Source organism: Bombina bombina, chromosome 2 (genome assembly GCF_027579735.1).
Source record: "Bombina bombina isolate aBomBom1 chromosome 2, aBomBom1.pri, whole genome shotgun sequence".
NCBI lineage: Eukaryota > Metazoa > Chordata > Amphibia > Anura > Bombinatoridae > Bombina > Bombina bombina.
In genome coordinates, this window is record NC_069500.1 from 498,098,111 (window position 1) to 498,115,948 (window position 17,838).

At 38.6% G+C, this 17,838-nt stretch overlaps 1 protein-coding gene across 1 annotated transcript in view; it reads left to right on the forward strand.

Annotated features, from left to right (window-relative positions):
* Positions 1 to 13,813: 13,813 nt before the first annotated feature.
* Positions 13,814 to 17,838, forward strand: part of LOC128649140 (telomerase protein component 1) — a 207,021-nt gene continuing 202,996 nt past the window's right edge. Inside the window, exon 1 of the mRNA XM_053702232.1 lies at positions 13,814 to 13,959. The gene's annotated coding sequence lies outside the window, so the exon portion shown is untranslated. The remainder of the gene's footprint in view (positions 13,960 to 17,838) is intronic.

Here is a 17,838-nt window from a genome sequence, read left to right on the forward strand (position 1 = left end):
TATATATATATTTCTTTTTTTTTTTATCTGAAAAGGTGACCACCCTACCCCCCACCCCTCCACCAAATGCATTATTTTATTGCCATATTTGTTTAAAAAAAAACAACAACGTAGTATTAAGTAATACATTCATATTGTGCAAGAAAGGAGAGGCCAGCTATCCTTTCATTGCGCAATATGAATGTAACTGTGTATTGTTGTATATGGGCCGCTAGAGACTGCCACCCAGTGGGGAATAATAGCTATGCAGCAGTCTCTCTCATGGCCCATATACTGCTCCCACCGGAGTCTCTGGGCTGAGTTGCCGGGCGGGAAATTAGGCAGCGTCTGGAGTCTGGACAGGAGGCGCCCTCCGCGGCGCCCAGTGCGGCGACGCGACCGATCCCGGAGAAGCCGTCGGGAGCCCCGGGGAGAGTTCTACTGTCTTCACGTGCGGCCATCATCGTCAGAAGAAGAGAACAGAAGAGTCAAGAGAAGATCAGAAGAATAGAAGGAAGGTTACTAACGGTTAGTCCATCCACTCATGTCCAGTTGTCCACGCACTGCTCAGACAGACTGACTCAGTGACGACTTTCAGAGTGTCTAACTATGAGACTAGAGAGTGAGACTGACTATATAGTCAGCTACAGCGTAATAAGATTTATAGGGATAGTTTCCACTGAAAACATACACAGCCTAATTATGTATTAAACTGTAATGTGTACATATTAACCGTGAATGTTGTGTTACCATACCATGTTGATTTGCTTCACACGAGTTCACTATCACTAGTCAGTATTTTCGTAATCGTGTATAACCATTACACTCACTCATGTATTTCATAAAATACTTGATACGACTATTGCCTTCATGACCGTGGTATATAACGCTAGAGATGCATGCCTGAAGTGGAAGCATTTCCTTGTTTCATTTTGTGTGACGCAGATATAATTAAGAGGGCCGAGGCGGCTCTTATACAAACCCAAAGTTCTTGTGGGTTTTGCTGTTGTTGTTGACTGTGTGAACCTGTCTGTTACACTGAGTTATGTTTTGCTTATTAACAACACCGTGCTTCATGCGGGTCTGCGGGAGTGTCAGACAGGCATTGAAATTTGTTACAGCCAGCGTCTCTCTTGTCAAAAGCAAAGTGTATCAACTAAAATAGGAGAGGAACAGCTTAAGGGAGATTGACTTTACTGACTGGGAAGGTTATAGGGGGTTGGGGGCTAGGCGTAGCCCCTTCCTTTGGATAGCACAGCTATAGCAGGACAATAGAAGAAGGGATGGGCAGTGTAGATAAGCTGCAACTAGCTGATCCTAAATAGGCTAGCACAGGGATTGGCCAGGAGGGGGAGAGGGGGTATGAACAGGAGTTGAGGAAATTAACTGCCTATAAAGATGATTGCACAATGCTTGGAGCTCACAATAATTATTTTCTTTTTTCAGAGCAGAGCAGTTTTCTTTGTTGCAGAAATGGCTCCAAGGAACAGGATAATTGCTAAGAAATTGGGAAAGAACTTTGTATACTGAAGTCTCATTCATTGTTACATTTCTAGCTGGTAATGTATAAATAGGTTCTACAGCTTAAAGCTGTGATTTAATAGTGTATTTTATATCTATAATTTAATATCAAATAGATCATTGTATCCTATATAATATTCATGCTAGCATTGATTCAATTTACCACTGTAGAAAGGGTTTTTGTTTTTTATACTCATAAGCTATTTTTAGTTACTGGTAAATGTTTTGAAATTGATTGTGGCCAGATCAGACTCATTATGCTGTACTTGTTGATATATTGAATTGTAATAGGTATAAAATGCTCTGGTTGATTATTTAGTCAGTGTTTTTACATGTTTGTTTAAAATTAGGAGCCAGTAATAATATTTAGGAGCCAGGCATATCTTCTGGAGCCAGACAGTTAGATGTGTATATAGATATATGGATAATAACCCTTTAGGAGCCGGGGGTAAAAATTCTAGGAGCCAGTGGCTCTCAGGCTCCTGGGATTGTTGAGCCCTAATTTAAGTCATATATAACTATTTCGGTTAGATAGCTAAATTATACCTCCTGGAAATTATAGTAGCTTTAATATTTACTAGCTATATGTTATATAAGCCATATTCCAAATTCGTTAAGGTTACTGGCTAATCATAAATTGTTCTATCTAGTAACATTAAATGGTGATATTTTATAGTTAAGTTATTTTGAGGTAAAGTCATTTCCTAATAATAACGTGACCATATCCAGGATACAGGCGATTTAATTGAATATTAATTCATCTAATTAACCTTACTTTATATTATAATTTTTATATGGTAATAATCAATTTATATATATGGTCATAACCAATAGTCTATTTACTGCATACATATAATCACTGTGTTTATAAAAACAACCTGTTCAGAAATAAGCAAATATTTTAATTTGGGATATTTATTTATTTAATTTGATATTTGATAGTAAGCTTGTTGTCATTAATTGCTAAATATCTCAATAGTGTGATTTTGGAGTGCGCTTCTGGAATTATATAACAATTTTCTGGGGTGTACTGCTAAGATTCTACTATATGAATTGGGGGTATTGCTGACAATAATTTTATTGTTGTTATTAATATTCATAATCCATAAATAATCTCATTGGGAGGGCACTCCTAAACTGTACTCATATTTATTGAATACACAGCTGAAATATTCTATTAAGCAAAATATCTAATGGAGGGGAGAGAACGGGGGTTTAAAGGATAAGGATACAGAACAATCTGATCAGGAATATGATGCAGATGATGAAGTCTCAGCAACAAGGTTGCTGCCGTTATCTAGGCATTTAAAGGGACAGTATACTGTAAAATAGTTTTTCCCTTAATGTGTTTACAATTGCTTTTTTTTCCAACTGCAGAGTAAAACATGTATGAAAATTAGCTTTTTAAGGCATATTTCTGTATATTAAAGCTCTGATTTTGTGTTTTGAAGCCACAACCTAATAAAATAGGTTGAGCTTGTAGGTATAATCCGATCTCATTACTGTATCACATTGTGCAAATATACCTGCTTCTTTATCTTATATCTGTCCTTAAAACAATCACCAGTACTTTGAGAGAACAATGGAAAATAAACATTTTATTACTTTATCTCTGCTATATCGCACTGGGAGTGTAATTTCTTCTGCTGGCTGTGTTTACAAAGCTTATCTATAGCTGGTACGCGCGGCCACAAACTTTCAGAATAGGTGGGGATACCACATGCTAAATCAACAAATGCCAATATAAGGGTAAATGAGCTACTTGTAAACAATTTAATACATTCCAGCAGGTAAAGTGGATCATTGGGAACAAATTAAAGGGGAGAAAATTTTTGAGTAAACTGTCCCTTTAAAGACAAAATTAGTGGAAAACGCTGAGAAGGCCCTGAATGGGTTATAGGTTTTGCTTTCTATGCACAGACAAAAGGGATGATGAGGTATTTGCATTTGATCGCTGATTGTTACATGGATGGCATATGGGGGGTTCTTACAAATTCCCAGAAGTTTTGAGAGAAAAACTAGGGAAGGAGGTAGCCTTAGGAAGGATGGCAGGCCCCCCCTTTAATGACAAACAGCTAAAGAATTTGATTAAATTATCTTTGGGAGTGGTTACCAAAAAAGAGGCTGGTAAATTCTGAATGATTCAGCGATTATCCTACCCTAAGGGTCAGTCAGTAAATTATGCATCAGTATCCTACCAGCATTTGACCAGGCAGTAAATTTGGTTAGGTTGGCAGGCTGGGTCCTGATTTAGCAAAAGTTGATATGGAATCTGCATTCAGATTACTACCTATAAAGCCAAAAAGTTTTGTTTTGATGGGATGCAAATTTGAGGGCAAGTTTTATATTGACAAATATCTGCCTATGGGGTGTGCTATATCTTGTGTGGATTTTGAAATGTCCAGCACTTTTGCATTGGCTGGTAGAGAGAAGGGCAGGTGAGAGTAGTATCGTGCATTACCTTGATTACTTCATGGTAGTAGGTAGAAAGGGTACAGGAGAATGTGATAGAGTTCTTAATGTACTGCTGAAAATGTTTGTAGAGATGGGGGTTCCAGTGGCAGATGACAAATCAGAGTGTCCCTGTTCTAAGTTATTCTTTCTAGGCATTTAGAGTTATTCAGTAATCCCCATTGCAGATTGCCCCAAGATAAGGTTGTGAAGATAAGGGAGGCCATACGGCAGGTGATTTATAAAAGAAGGTATCACTTGGAATATGCAGAAATTACTGAGGCTGTTACTTTTTGCATGCAGGGTGATTCCAGTGGGAAGAATCATTAAAAGAAGGTTGGAAGTGAGTACCAGAGGGGTTGTAAAGCCTAGTCACATGATTTGACTGAACAGTCAATAAAAAGGGGATTTAAAAGTATGAGATCATTTCCTAAGTAGTTTTAATGGCATCAGGATTTGGGAGCAGAAGGTGACAGCTAATGAAATCCGGTTATATACAGATGCTGCAGGAAGGGCAGGGTTTGGGGCTTATTTGGATGGCAGAAGATGCGTGGGTAAGTGGCTGCAGGCTTGGCATGAAAAGGGTTGGTGTTACTTGAATCTTTCCCAATTGTGACAGCGATAGAACTATGGGGGAAAGAATTGGCTAACAAAAGCATTTTGTTCCAGTCTGACATAGAGGAGTTGTAATTGTATTAAATAACCTATCAGCATCTTCCCCTCAGGCCATAGCATTCACGCAGCCTCTAGTTTTAAAATGTTTAGAGCATAATATAAAGTTATAAACACATACCAGCAGTTAAGAATGTCGTAGCTGATGCTTTATCAAGGTTTAAATGGGAGGCCTTTAGGAAGCTTGCACCCAATGCGGCGCAGAAAGGCAAGGATTGCCCCATTTATCTTTGGCAGATTGGGAGCAATTAGAGGTAATCAATGGTTTGGTCAGACAATCATTGACAACACGGACATGGATATTTTTGGACAATTTGGTATAACCTAGGCACGCAGGTATCAAGAAAGGCAACTTAAGCACTGTAATGGCAGGAATCTCCTTTGCGCAGCTGTTGGAGGAAGTGGATGCGACAAAAAAGATTCCTGGTTAGGAAAAGGGTTAGAGGTTGGTCAGCGGAGAGATTGGAAATCTTAGAAAAAAATTTAAACAAGGTTTGTACTGCTGGTTTTGAGAATACAATTTTTGCGACAATATTTATGCTGGCTTTGGGAAAGCATTGAGGATGGAATGCCTGTAGAATCAGGACTAATATTCATATGAAGATCAGACAGATAGGGAAGGGAAAGTGGCTTGGATAACTTCTAAAGCAACAGGGGGTAAATATGTCCTGTTTCACATGTGAGAGGCTATTTAGGTGTGGCCCCTGCTAAGGGCGTCATGTTCTTTAGGCACAAGAATGGTAGTAGTTTAACCAGGTTCCAGTTCAAAAGGGTTTTTTCATTAGTAGTGGAGAAGCTAGGTTACGTTGTGGTGATAATGTGTTGTTTGGTGTGTCCATTTCAGGTAGAGCCACAATATTATGGATAATCAGACACTCCTACGTGCACTGGGCAGCTTCACACACAGCTGCAACCAGACAGGGAGCAAACTTAGGTTTTAGTTATAAAGAAGCAGGAAGTAGGTGGATTGGGAAGAGAGGGATGAAATGAAACCAGTTATTGGGGACAGCACAGATCTCTACGAGAAAGTGGGGTCTACCCGATATCTTAATTATACACCTGGGTGGGAACGACATAGGTTTGGTTCCTTCAATTGAGTTACAGGAGCAGGTAAAATAAATATTCAGCTGGTTCAAGCTAAAATGGGTGGGGACTGAACTAGTCTGGTCTCTGTCTTGGAGGGATAGTGTCACACAGGAAGGATGGACATTGAGTGGTGGTCTGCCGGTAAAAATAACATGCTCGCCTGCTCTTCAAACCTTGTGTTATTTGCTATGTCCTACAACTTCTTAGTCACGTGGGGCCGCCTATTTCTTTACAATGCTGGTGCCTTGATCTGTATGATCGGACAAGAGTAGGAAAAAGGTAAACCAGGCTGTTATGATCTGTTATGATCCAACAAGGGTAGTAAAAAGGTAAATCAGGCTGTTATGATCTGTTATGATCCGACAAGAGTAGGAAAAGGTAAACCAGGCTGTTATGATCTGACAAGAGTAGGAAAAATGTAAACCAGGCTGTTATGATCTGTTATGATCCGACAAGAGTAGGAAAAGGTAAACCAGGCTGTTATGATCTGTTATGATCCGACAAGAGTAGGAAAAATGTAAACCAGGCTGTTATGATCTGTTATGATCCGACAAGAGTAGGAAAAGGTAAACCAGGCTGTTATGATCTGTTATGATCCAACAAGAGTAGGAAAAATGTAAACCAGGCTGTTATGATCTGTTATGATCCGACAAGAGTAGGAAAAGGTAAACCAGGCTGTTATGATCTGTTATGATCCGACAAGAGTAGGAAAAAGATAAATCAGGCTGTAATGATCTGTTATGATCCGACAAGAGTAGGAAAAGGTAAACCAGGCTGTTATGATCTGTTATGATCCGACAAGAGTAGGAAAAGGTAAACCAGGCTGTTATGATCTGTTATGATCCGACAAGAGTAGGAAAAATGTAAACCAGGCTGTTATGATCTGTTATGATCCGACAAGAGTAGGAAAAGGTAAACCAGGCTGTTATGATCTGTTATGATCCGACAAGAGTAGGAAAAAGGTAAATCAGGCTGTTATGATCTGTTATGATCCGACAAGAGTAGGAAAAATGTAAACCAGGCTATTATGATCTGTTCTGAGGTCTGAGATCTGAGGGCCATCGTAAAGACCCTTACAAGGTAAGAAAAGGTCACTAGGTGTGCTTTGGTTGGCGGCAAGAGGGTCCTCTTTTGGTGGTGGGAAGTGGGCGTCCTGGCACGTGCGTAATGCAGTAATGGGGGGAGGTGTGTAGGGTACGGGGGCGGGGTATTGGTCTGTCGGTCAAACCCACAAGCCCTCCTAGTCTGCAGACCTTTCGGCCCGTTACTAGCAAATTGACACCCCTGAGTTGCGCGCGGTCACGCTCCTTGGTTACGTGGGGACGCCCAGTTCTCTCGTCATGCTGTTGCATGAATTGTGTTATCAATTCAAATCCAAATTGGATTAAGGATATGTTATTATCCTAGTAGTTGAGGATCGCTCATTTTTCATAATTTAGATTTGAATTTAATAAATGTGACCTTTTCTAACGCCAAATCTGTGTCTGTCATTATTGGTATATGAAAATTGGGTAAAAGGGGTTACCAAACTAAAGGTAAAGTGGGAGCATTTGGGTAGCAGGTACCTGTGAAGATAGTTAAAGTGTAAATCCCTTACCAAAGTGTATCGACTAAAATAGGAGAGGAACAGCTTAAGGGAGATTGACTTTACTGACTGGGAAGGTTATAGGGGGTTGGGGGCTAGGCGTAGCCCCTTCCTTTGGATAGCACAGCTATAGCAGGACAATAGAAGAAGGGATGGGCAGTGTAGATAAGCTGCAACTAGCTGATCCTAAATAGGCTAGCACAGGGATTGGCCAGGAGGGGGAGAGAGGGTATGAACAGGAGTTGAGGAAATTAACTGCCTATAAAGATGATTGCACAATGCTTGGAGCTCACAATAATTATTTTCTTTTTCCCTCCCTCCCTCCCTAGAAATGACGAAGCCTAGCCCAAGGAAGAGGTCACGCACAAGAGCGATCACAAGCGACACGGCTAAGGGCAGATGCTGTGGTGTTTCCACCACTCAGATTAAGACCGCCCGTGTAGCGCCCCTTAAGGGTTTTTTCGCCACGAAGCAGGAAATCAGCTACTGGTCTGTCGGTCAGAGCTGGTGGATGGCATAGAGAAATCATGGCATTTTTAGTGGTATATTTCATGACGCGGCGGGAAGTGGGCGTCCTGGCACGTGGGTAATGCAGTAATGGGGGGAGGTGTGTAGGGTAGGGGGGCGGGGTATTGGTCTGTCGGTCAAACCCACAAGCCCTCCTAGTCTGCAAACCTTTCGGCCCGTTACTAGCAAATTGACTCCCCTGAGTTGCGCGCGGTCACGCTCCTTGGTTACGTGGGGACGCCCAGTTCTCTCGTCATGCTGTTGCATGAATTGTGTTATCAATTCAAATCCAAATTGGATTAAGGATATGTTATTATCCTAGTAGTTGAGGATCGCTCATTTTTCATAATTTAGATTTGAATTTAATAAATGTGACCTTTTCTAACGCCAAATCTGTGTCTGTCATTATTGGTATATGAAAATTGGGTAAAAGGGGTTACCAAACTAAAGGTAAAGTGGGAGCATTTGGGTAGCAGGTACCTGTGAAGATAGTTAAAGTGTAAATCCCTTACACACACACAGCATAGATGCGCAGCAGCTGGTGGAAAACCCGGAGCCAGCCTCCCTTGATATCGGCTACTAGTCGATGACCGACCGGACCGGTGTGACTGTCAGCTCAGCCTGAGACTGAGTGGAGTTACGGTAGTGCATTAGTGCAACAAACATGGTCATAGTTACTTAGGTGTTCCTGTGCACAAAAGTTTAAATAATACTGAGCAATTAAAGCACAGAGGTGTTATGGTTTTGCATTATTCTTCTGCATATACAGCTATTGTAGAGAAACTGTTATGCTTTCAGTTATCACACAGTTATTAATATTCTGCTGTGAATATAAACACATTTTTAGGTAGCCTAACTGCCAGATTTTGCTTCCTTTATAGGAAATCGCTAATGACAGTTTTTGCTGTTAAAAATTACTTTTAATTAATTGCATTTTATGTTTTTTCTATTTGCTGGATCTTTTGGTACAGCTATAACACCTTATAGTGTAGGATTTAGAAAGAAAAAAATTATGTATGTTATCTAAGCAAGAAATATAATCAATAATCTAAAATATACCACCAAAGAGAAACACATGACTGTCACAGAATCAAAACAAATTACAGACCACATGCCCCCTTGACACAGGCATGAGGCTATTAACACTATGATGCTGTTATGATTTGGAGTTTAGTTTATACTGTATGGTGTTAAAAAATGTGGATAAATAAAACTTCTCATTTAAAATTCATTTAAAGGTTGTAATTAAAATCAGAATCATTTGCAGGCAAACTAAAAATAATAATAAAGCTATTAAGGGTTGGCTGTTCTGTGTTTATGTGTAATTTATGATTTGCTGTTATGTAAAGACACAATTAGCATATTGTTTTCCAAAATTCAGTTGTTGTATATTGTGATATTTAAATTAATTTAATGCAACCAAACAAGAGATAAGCAGTTGCCTTCCAGCATAATTATTTTACTGTATGTGCAGCCGGCTGTATCATCCTGGAACAGCCACAGTAACCCCTTCAGGCTCTTCTAATGTATGCTGTAGCATTTGCCAATACAGTTCTACAATTGGTATTGATGGATGAGAAGTCTAACACAGATTCTGTTTTAGTTAGTAAAATCTATACTTCATTCAGCACAAATTGACACTCTGTATATTCATTTTCGTTTTTGTTTTTTGATGCAGAAATCCAGAGTAAAAAATGTAAGGTTATAACACTTTTTGAGTATAGAGAATTAATTGCCAGTGATGATACCATTTGTGAAAGCACTTATTCAGATGCTTTGATCAAACTCTGCAAAAAGTTTAAACCCACCATTTTTCTTTCATAATCCATATCAATATCTCTGTGATTTTTAAAGTGACAGTGAATGTGCTGAACATTTTTCTTCCTAAATGTGTTTCCAATTACTTGTTAAACCAGCTGTAGAGTATTAACTATATAAGAAATTGTTTAGGTCTTTTTTGTATATACATTAATGGGTTTTGCTTATTAAAACCACAACCCATTTTATTGGCCTGAATTTGCAAGGAGAGCATAAGTAGAGAGAGTGTGAGAGAGAGAGTGTGTGAGAGAGAGAGTGTGTGAGAGAGAGAGTGTGTGAGAGAGAGTGTGTGTGAGAGAGAGTGTGTGTGAGAGAGAGAGTGTGTGTGTGTGAGTGAGAGTGTGTGTGTGTGTGAGTGTGTGTGTGTGAGAGTGTGTGTGAGTGAGAGTGTGTGTGTGTGAGAGTGTGTGAGTGTGTGTGAGAGAGAGAGTGTGTGTGTGTGTGTGAGTGTGTGAGAGTGTGTATGTGTGAGAGTGAAAATGTGAGTGAGTGAGGGTTAGTGTGTGTGTATATATATATATATATATATATATGTGTGTATATATATATATATATATATATATAATGTTTTTTTGGGTGTATCACAGCCAGTGCCTCACCAGCCTCTGCTTTCACCGCACATCACTGTAGCACAGACTTCTGGCATTCATTCACTTCAGCAGAGCAGGGCCGGACTGGCACGCCACACACTTCTCTCTCAGCAGCTCCCTCCTGGCTCCTGCTCACTCTTCTTCCCGCTCTGTCACTCAGCTCAGCAGCCCAGCAGGCACGCCTCCCAGGCAGCGCTGATGCCGATTGGCTGTGTGATCCAGCTCCATCATGGAGGCGGTTTTGAGAACCGCCTCCATTGGAGCTTAATGGGGGCCCGGCAAAACACCACTGGGTGGTGCTAGCTGCTCTAAAGCTGAGCAGAGTATATTCAGATCCATTGTTGCGCAATTTATGGAGGGCAGCGGACCGGCTCACTGCCTCCTCCTAATTGCGCAACATGGATGAATTTTATTTTGCAGCGCAAGCGCAGTAGGATCGCAATGCAAATAATTAAAATAATGACAATGATGTGGGTAATCGCCGGCAGGGGGTGGGGGGGTGAGGGTACCCCTGGGGGTGGCCCAAAAAAAAAAAATATATATATATATTTTTTTTAATAAACATTATTTGAAATCTTTCTTCTCTGATTGTACAGGGGAGGCGCCGCCTCCCCTGCCTCCTATTACTGCACGTCACTGCTGTGCGACTGCGATCAACTTGCCAGGTAGTGCGACGAGAGGGTGATTGTTAAGTGAGCTTGCCATGGGCATGGCTCCCTTAAAACTGGGATACTGAGAGGCTGCTGTAAGATGATGTACCATCTATATCCAAGACAGGGAAACAGGAAGATAATGTGTTAAACTATAGTTAAACCTCCACCCCCAGCCCTGTTATAACGGATTGCTAACCAATTTAGCTCCAAAGCTTGCTAGCACTTAGCTGATGCTCTGAGCTGTATTGTGATCACAGCTGGCGCTGGGAGTGTGCTGTGTGAAAGTGTAGCAGGCCTCTGTGCTTTGAAATGGATAGTCACTTTCTATATCTGTAAATCTAGATTGAATATTGGCTTTAGCTCACAAGCTGGTAACAACAGTCTGTATCTTGCAATGCATGCATTATAGAAAAAAAAGCCAAAACTCGATTAAACACTGAGTGGAAGTGCTTAGTTGGTGCTATTATAAAATTAATTTGTCAAGGTTATGTATCCAAGGGGTAAAAAAAAAAATAGAAGTGCTTGAGTTGAGGTGTCAGAAGAATAGGGGAAGAATAGGGGTGACTGACCAGACCTATATTATTGTGGACAATAAACATGTGCCAAAATGTAGCTGCTGTCTGTATTGGACAGCAATTGTTCAGAATATTAATACCTGAAATGTAAAATGTTAAATACTTAATAAGTTTTCTTACATTTTGATAATCTTATCTAAACAAATAATACCCACATTTTGGAAATCTACTAACATACCTAGTTCTGTTCATAAATGTCAGGAACAGGTAATAAACTGAGTCTCTTCTTACAATATGCTATTATCTCAGACCACATGGACATTTATCAAGGAATGATGTTATTCTTGGATGGTTATATATTAATACCAAACTTTTAATAACTGGTAAAGTGAAAAAGAACCCCATAAAAACAACCCAATGAAAATTTACTATGGACTAGTCCTAATGCTATATACAAAACAATATTGGACTTAATGAGATAGCTTGTTAATGTTTGGTTTTCTTGTGTGAGATTGTCACTATGTGTATTTGACTGTGTGTGAGTGTATCTGTGTGTGAGAGTGTGTGTGTGTGTATGTGTGTGACTGTGAGAGTGTGTATATGTGTGTGCTAGTGTGTGTGTATGTGCGTGTGTATGTATATGTGTGTGAGCGTGTATGTACATGTGTGTGAGTGTGTGTATCTGTGTTTGAGAGAGTGTGTATGTGAGAGTATATGTATAAGTGTGTGTGTGTGTATGAGACTGTGAGTGTGTGTGTGTGTATCTGTGTGTGCAGATATAGATATTGGTGAGAGTGAGACTGGGGAGAGCAGAGAACTTGTATAATGATTATCTCTTAGAATAATGTAGAATCAATGTTTACTATCAGGCTCATCTCTTTAGTGTCCAATACTATGTTATATTACAGACAGAGTGTTAATGTTTGTTATTGTGAATGGACCAACAGAATACACTGGAAATTGGAAAGACTATAGATTTGAAGAGGCTGTAGAGGACTGTTATTGAATCAATGTTGAGTTAACTGTTGCAGAGACTAGAGAGATCTGTTAAGTAATTTCTCTCGCTATCTATCAATAAGCTTTTGCTTTGCCTCTGGCCCATTTCTGTAACATTTGTTGGCAAAAAAAGGTCTTGCAATGCTGCAGGTGTATCACAACCAAAATGAAAGATTTTGTTTTTCACTCATCAGAAGCTTAAATGTAATCTAAAGCAATAGTTAACAAATTATAACTACCCCTTTAAGAAGAAGTCTCTCCAATTCCTGTGAAAACAAACAAACAAACAAACAAACAAACTGTTGCAGAGTTTCAGTCATTTATGTGTTCCTGTTAATAATAATTTGTCCTTTGCTGAAGAGGGTTCAGTGAAAAAGTTATGGAGATTAGGCGCTTAATCTGCAAAAGGGATAAAGGTGTGTATGGAGGTCGTTAGCTAAATATATAGAAAAAACTGGACCTTGGACAGAATAAGTGAAAAATTCTTCTACAATTTATTTTCAAAATAAAAACATGATAATACCAAGATAAAATAAATCACAATCCCTAAGTGTTGCAACACTATATCGATCAATTCATAAAATTTCTAAAATTCAGATATACATTTGTTTCATACACAAATAAAAGGATTTATCTGCTCTTTTGTATCCTTTGTTCAAAGATTTTAGATAGAATGTATTCTTTTATTTCAACACAATTAATAATATTTGTCTCTATTTGATATTTTATATCTATATTTCATCAACTTTAAAATTACAAATATGTAGCAAAAACTAACAATTAGTTAAAACAATTTAAATGCAAGATTATAAATGGTGTCCCCACAATGGCTGTTTACTTATATTGGTTGTAATTTTGTGTATCTAAAAAGTTCATCAAAGCATTTGTAAGTAATTGGAGATAAATTACTGAGGGCTGTGTTCTTTATCCTTATATTTATGTTGTGATATATTACGGTTTCACAGTTACCTCTTTGTATCCTCAGTGAGCTTAATTTGTAGAAAAGGAATGTTCCAAACAGTGTTTAGGGGTGATTTTCTTACCCTCTCTTGTGAGCTGTTACTACTCACGGCTTCCCAGCGGTTCCTATGTGTCCTCAGTTTGACTCTCAGACAAGGGGTTCCGGTAGGTAATTTTCTTTGTGTTACCTTGTCACTGGTCTTTGTAGAAGTGCTCTGATTACAGCACCAAACTGTAGACAATCCTTTTGTTTCTGTAACTTGCGCAAGTTAGCTTTTGTGTTTGTAGTTCCTCAATCTCCTCAATCTTGATAAAGCCAGGGTTGCTGGGGAAACATGTTGATATCTGTGTGAACACCAAGAAAGAAAAAGCCTGTTTTTTTCCTGCGTACAGAAGTACTTAAGAGCAGGAGATTGAGGAACTACAAACACAAAAGCTAACTTGCGCAAGTTACAGAAACAAAAGGATTGTCTACAGTTTGGTGCTGTAATCAGAGCACTTCTACAAAGACCAGTGACAAGGTAACACAAAGAAAATTACCTACCGGAACCCCTTGTCTGAGAGTCAAACTGAGGACACATAGGAACCGCTGGGAAGCCGTGAGTAGTAACAGCTCACAAGAGAGGGTAAGAAAATCACCCCTAAACACTGTTTGGAACATTCCTTTTCTACAAATTAAGCTCACTGAGGATACAAAGAGGTAACTGTGAAACCGTAATATATCACAACATAAATATAAGGATAAAGAACACAGCCCTCAGTAATTTATCTCCAATTACTTACAAATGCTTTGATGAACTTTTTAGATACACAAAATTACAACCAATATAAGTAAACAGCCATTGTGGGGACACCATTTATAATCTTGCATTTAAATTGTTTTAACTAATTGTTAGTTTTTGCTACATATTTGTAATTTTAAAGTTGATGAAATATAGATATAAAATATCAAATAGAGACAAATATTATTAATTGTGTTGAAATAAAAGAATACATTCTATCTAAAATCTTTGAACAAAGGATACAAAAGAGCAGATAAATCCTTTTATTTGTGTATGAAACAAATGTATATCTGAATTTTAGAAATTTTATGAATTGATCGATATAGTGTTGCAACACTTAGGGATTGTGATTTATTTTATCTTGGTATTATCATGTTTTTATTTTGAAAATAAATTGTAGAAGAATTTTTCACTTATTCTGTCCAAGGTCCAGTTTTTTCTATATATTTAGCTAACGACCTCCATACACACCTTTATCCCTTTTGCAGATTAAGCGCCTAATCTCCATAACTTTTTCACTTTATACACCTTTCTATCTGGGAAGTAGATAGTAGGAGAATAGGGCAAGGGATATTAACTCTTAAGCGCTAGTTTATTTAACCCCCTTTTTTTGCTGAAGAGGGTTCAGGTAAAGTGCAATTTGTCATTTTCTTGTTTGTGTCTTGGTTTTATGCTGTCAGTGCTGTAACTGTTGTTATTTTATTCAGTATAGAACAGTTGTCGGGTGAGAGCTACTTGTACCAACCTTTATTCTTCAGGATATTATTTTAAAGAGGTTCCAGTAAATGTTTATTATATGTGCAGGCTTAGTACTCTAGCCTGACCATACTAGTATTAATTAAACCCACTCTCTTGTAGTTATACAGCAAACAAGCATTTTTATATTTCACTAACATGACATTAACTGTAGCACATGATTTCTTTATTCATTATATAGATAAAGTGATGTTAGGATCAGCACTCCTGGGTCATCGCCTCCATATGTAGCACTACAGGATTTGGAGGAAATAGGTGCTCAAACCTTCACAGACCCCCAACCAAGATCTGAAGGAATCAAATAGGACAAAAGGATGAAGGTAGCACTCTCAGCAACTGGAAAACACCTTTAATAGGAGCAACGTTTCAAGGCTACTTGCCTCTTTCTCAAGCTTGAGAAAGAGGCGCTTCGAAACGTTGCTCCTATTAAAGGTGTTTTCCAGTTGCTGAGAGTGCTACCTTCATCCTTTTGTCCTATTTATTCATTATATATAAATATAGGTCCCAGCATCTGCATTCTGCTACTGAGAAAAAAAAGGCCAGAGCAATGTGTGCACGCCTGCCAATTTGTGCAAAATCAAATATATAATGTTGTCCAAAAAGATTGTGGCAGGTGCAAATACAATCAATCAATGACTGATGCCTAGTGCAGTTTGCAATATCAGGGTTTGTAGCTGGATGATTCCTACTACCATAACGGAGTTAAGAAATAGTTGACTAACCACACATTTATATATAAAAAAAAAGCCTGTCTTAAACCTTATTTCTGTGGTAAAATTTAATTACTCAGTGATGTCTCTGCAAGGCAGGCTTTTTTTTTATATATAATGTGTGGTTATTCAACTATTTAACCCACTTATGGTATTAGTAGGAAATCATCCAGCTACAAAGCCTAATAGTGCAAATTGCACTAGGCATCAGTCTTTGATTGCATTTTATTTGCACCTGCCAAAATCTTTTTGTACAACATTATATATTTGATTTTGCACAGGTTGGCAGCCGTGCACACATTACTCTGGCCTTTCTTTTAGCAGTAGCAAATGGGTTAATTTAAGCTTTGCAGTTTGCACAGTGCAGTGCAAGATCCTTAATTTAGTGAGTAATATAATGCAGAGGGTCAATATATTGGAGCTGAATTTGAGATATATTTATTACTCTACTACATGGTTTTATCTGCTGGTAATGGATCTGTATTTGAGATATATTTATTACTTTACAACATGCTTTTATCTGCTGGTATTGTGTTAGGCACCTTTTAAACTTTATATAGCAATCCCTTGTTAGGCTAAAAGTTAGACAAGGGCAGTTTGTGTCTGCTCAATTGAGCAGGGCTGCATGCAATGTCTTTTTTAGATTCTTGCACTCATAATAGGAAACTAGGAGTGGATTTGTGGCATCTCTTACTATGGTAAATTATTTTTCTTTTTACAACACAGTAGTGAGTAGAGAAGAGATTGTGCATCATTGTAATTGCTTAGTAACTGGCACTGTGCCACATAATTGTGTGAATGGGCATGTGAGCAGAGTGTGTGTGTGTGTCATTGAGCAGAGTATGTGTGCTTTATTCTCCAGGTAATCAACACATTTCAAAATAGCTGGTGCTTTAGTGCAGTGTTTCTCAACCACGGTCCTAGAGTACCCCCAACAGGCCAGGTTTTCATTATAGCTGAATCGGTGCACAGGTGAAGTAATCAGCTAATCAATAACACATTGGTTACTAACTTGCTCTCACCTATCAGCTGATTATTTCACCTGTGCACTGGTTCAGCTATAATTAAAACCTGCCCTGTTGGGGGTACTTGCAGCACGCGGTATATGTGTTTCTCCGGCGTATCATATCTAGTGCCTCACTAGCCTCTGACCTCACCGCACGTCACTGCGGACACTTTTGAAATGGATCGATATAATTTTTTATATTTTTTTATACTTTTAGTAATGCACTATTCTCTTTTTTATTTATTTGTCTATCAGAGGGAAATTTCTATATAACACATTGCACTTTTGAAACTGCACGTTAGTTAATATTAGACACAACTTTCAGATTAGCTTTCAGATTAGAATTTATAATCAGCATCTAGATCAGCATAGATCAGCATTGTCTTTTTATCTAAGATTGGATATTGTTTTTATATAAACGCAAATACGGTTGTGGCCACAACCTGTTAATTATTATTTATTATTTTTTATTTCTTGTACCATATATTGATTAAATATTCATTTAATGTTTTTACTTGTAAACTGTGGTTTATTATACATATAATATTTAACATAACCCATAGAGATTTTTCTATGTGATACAGGGTAATTAATACCTTTTTAAAAATTTCTATATTAATTAAGCAAATAACCCTCAGCTGTTACAGCGCCTCTCTTAAATTTCAATAATTGCTTCTCCTTATCGACTAAGCAGAGAGATCTTAGTCTAGTTTGATAGGCCAAGAGGGTGAGACAGTGTCCAGACTCTTTTCGTATTAAGCTATTATGCTATTGTTTGTTCCCAGGTTGAGCGCTTCTCTCTTTTTATTTATGCAAATTATGACACTTAGGGAAGTCTCCCTAAGTGTGATGCGGGAATCCAGACGTGGACCAGTTGCTCAGTGTGCCTAGAGGGATATGGCTGCACCTCACTGACGAGGCCCACAATAGGCCAAAACATACGTCTGCGGTTTTGCTGTTTCTCTCGTTCAGAGAGGGATTGCCTGGTATTTCGGTGCTGGACTGTACTGTGAAGTCAGGATCAGACTGATATGCTACAGGAAAGTTCTTCTCTGTGAAAGGCACATATTGAGCAAAAAGAGGCTGCTTCTAGAGTGGTAACTAGCCATAGAACAAGCTATTATGCTATTGTTCGTTCCCAGGTTGAGCGCTTCTCTCTTTTTATTTATGGACTTTACTAGATCTCAATCTTACAACAGATAGCTCTCCAAATGATGATTTACTATTCTGAGAGTTGGGGAATCATACTCT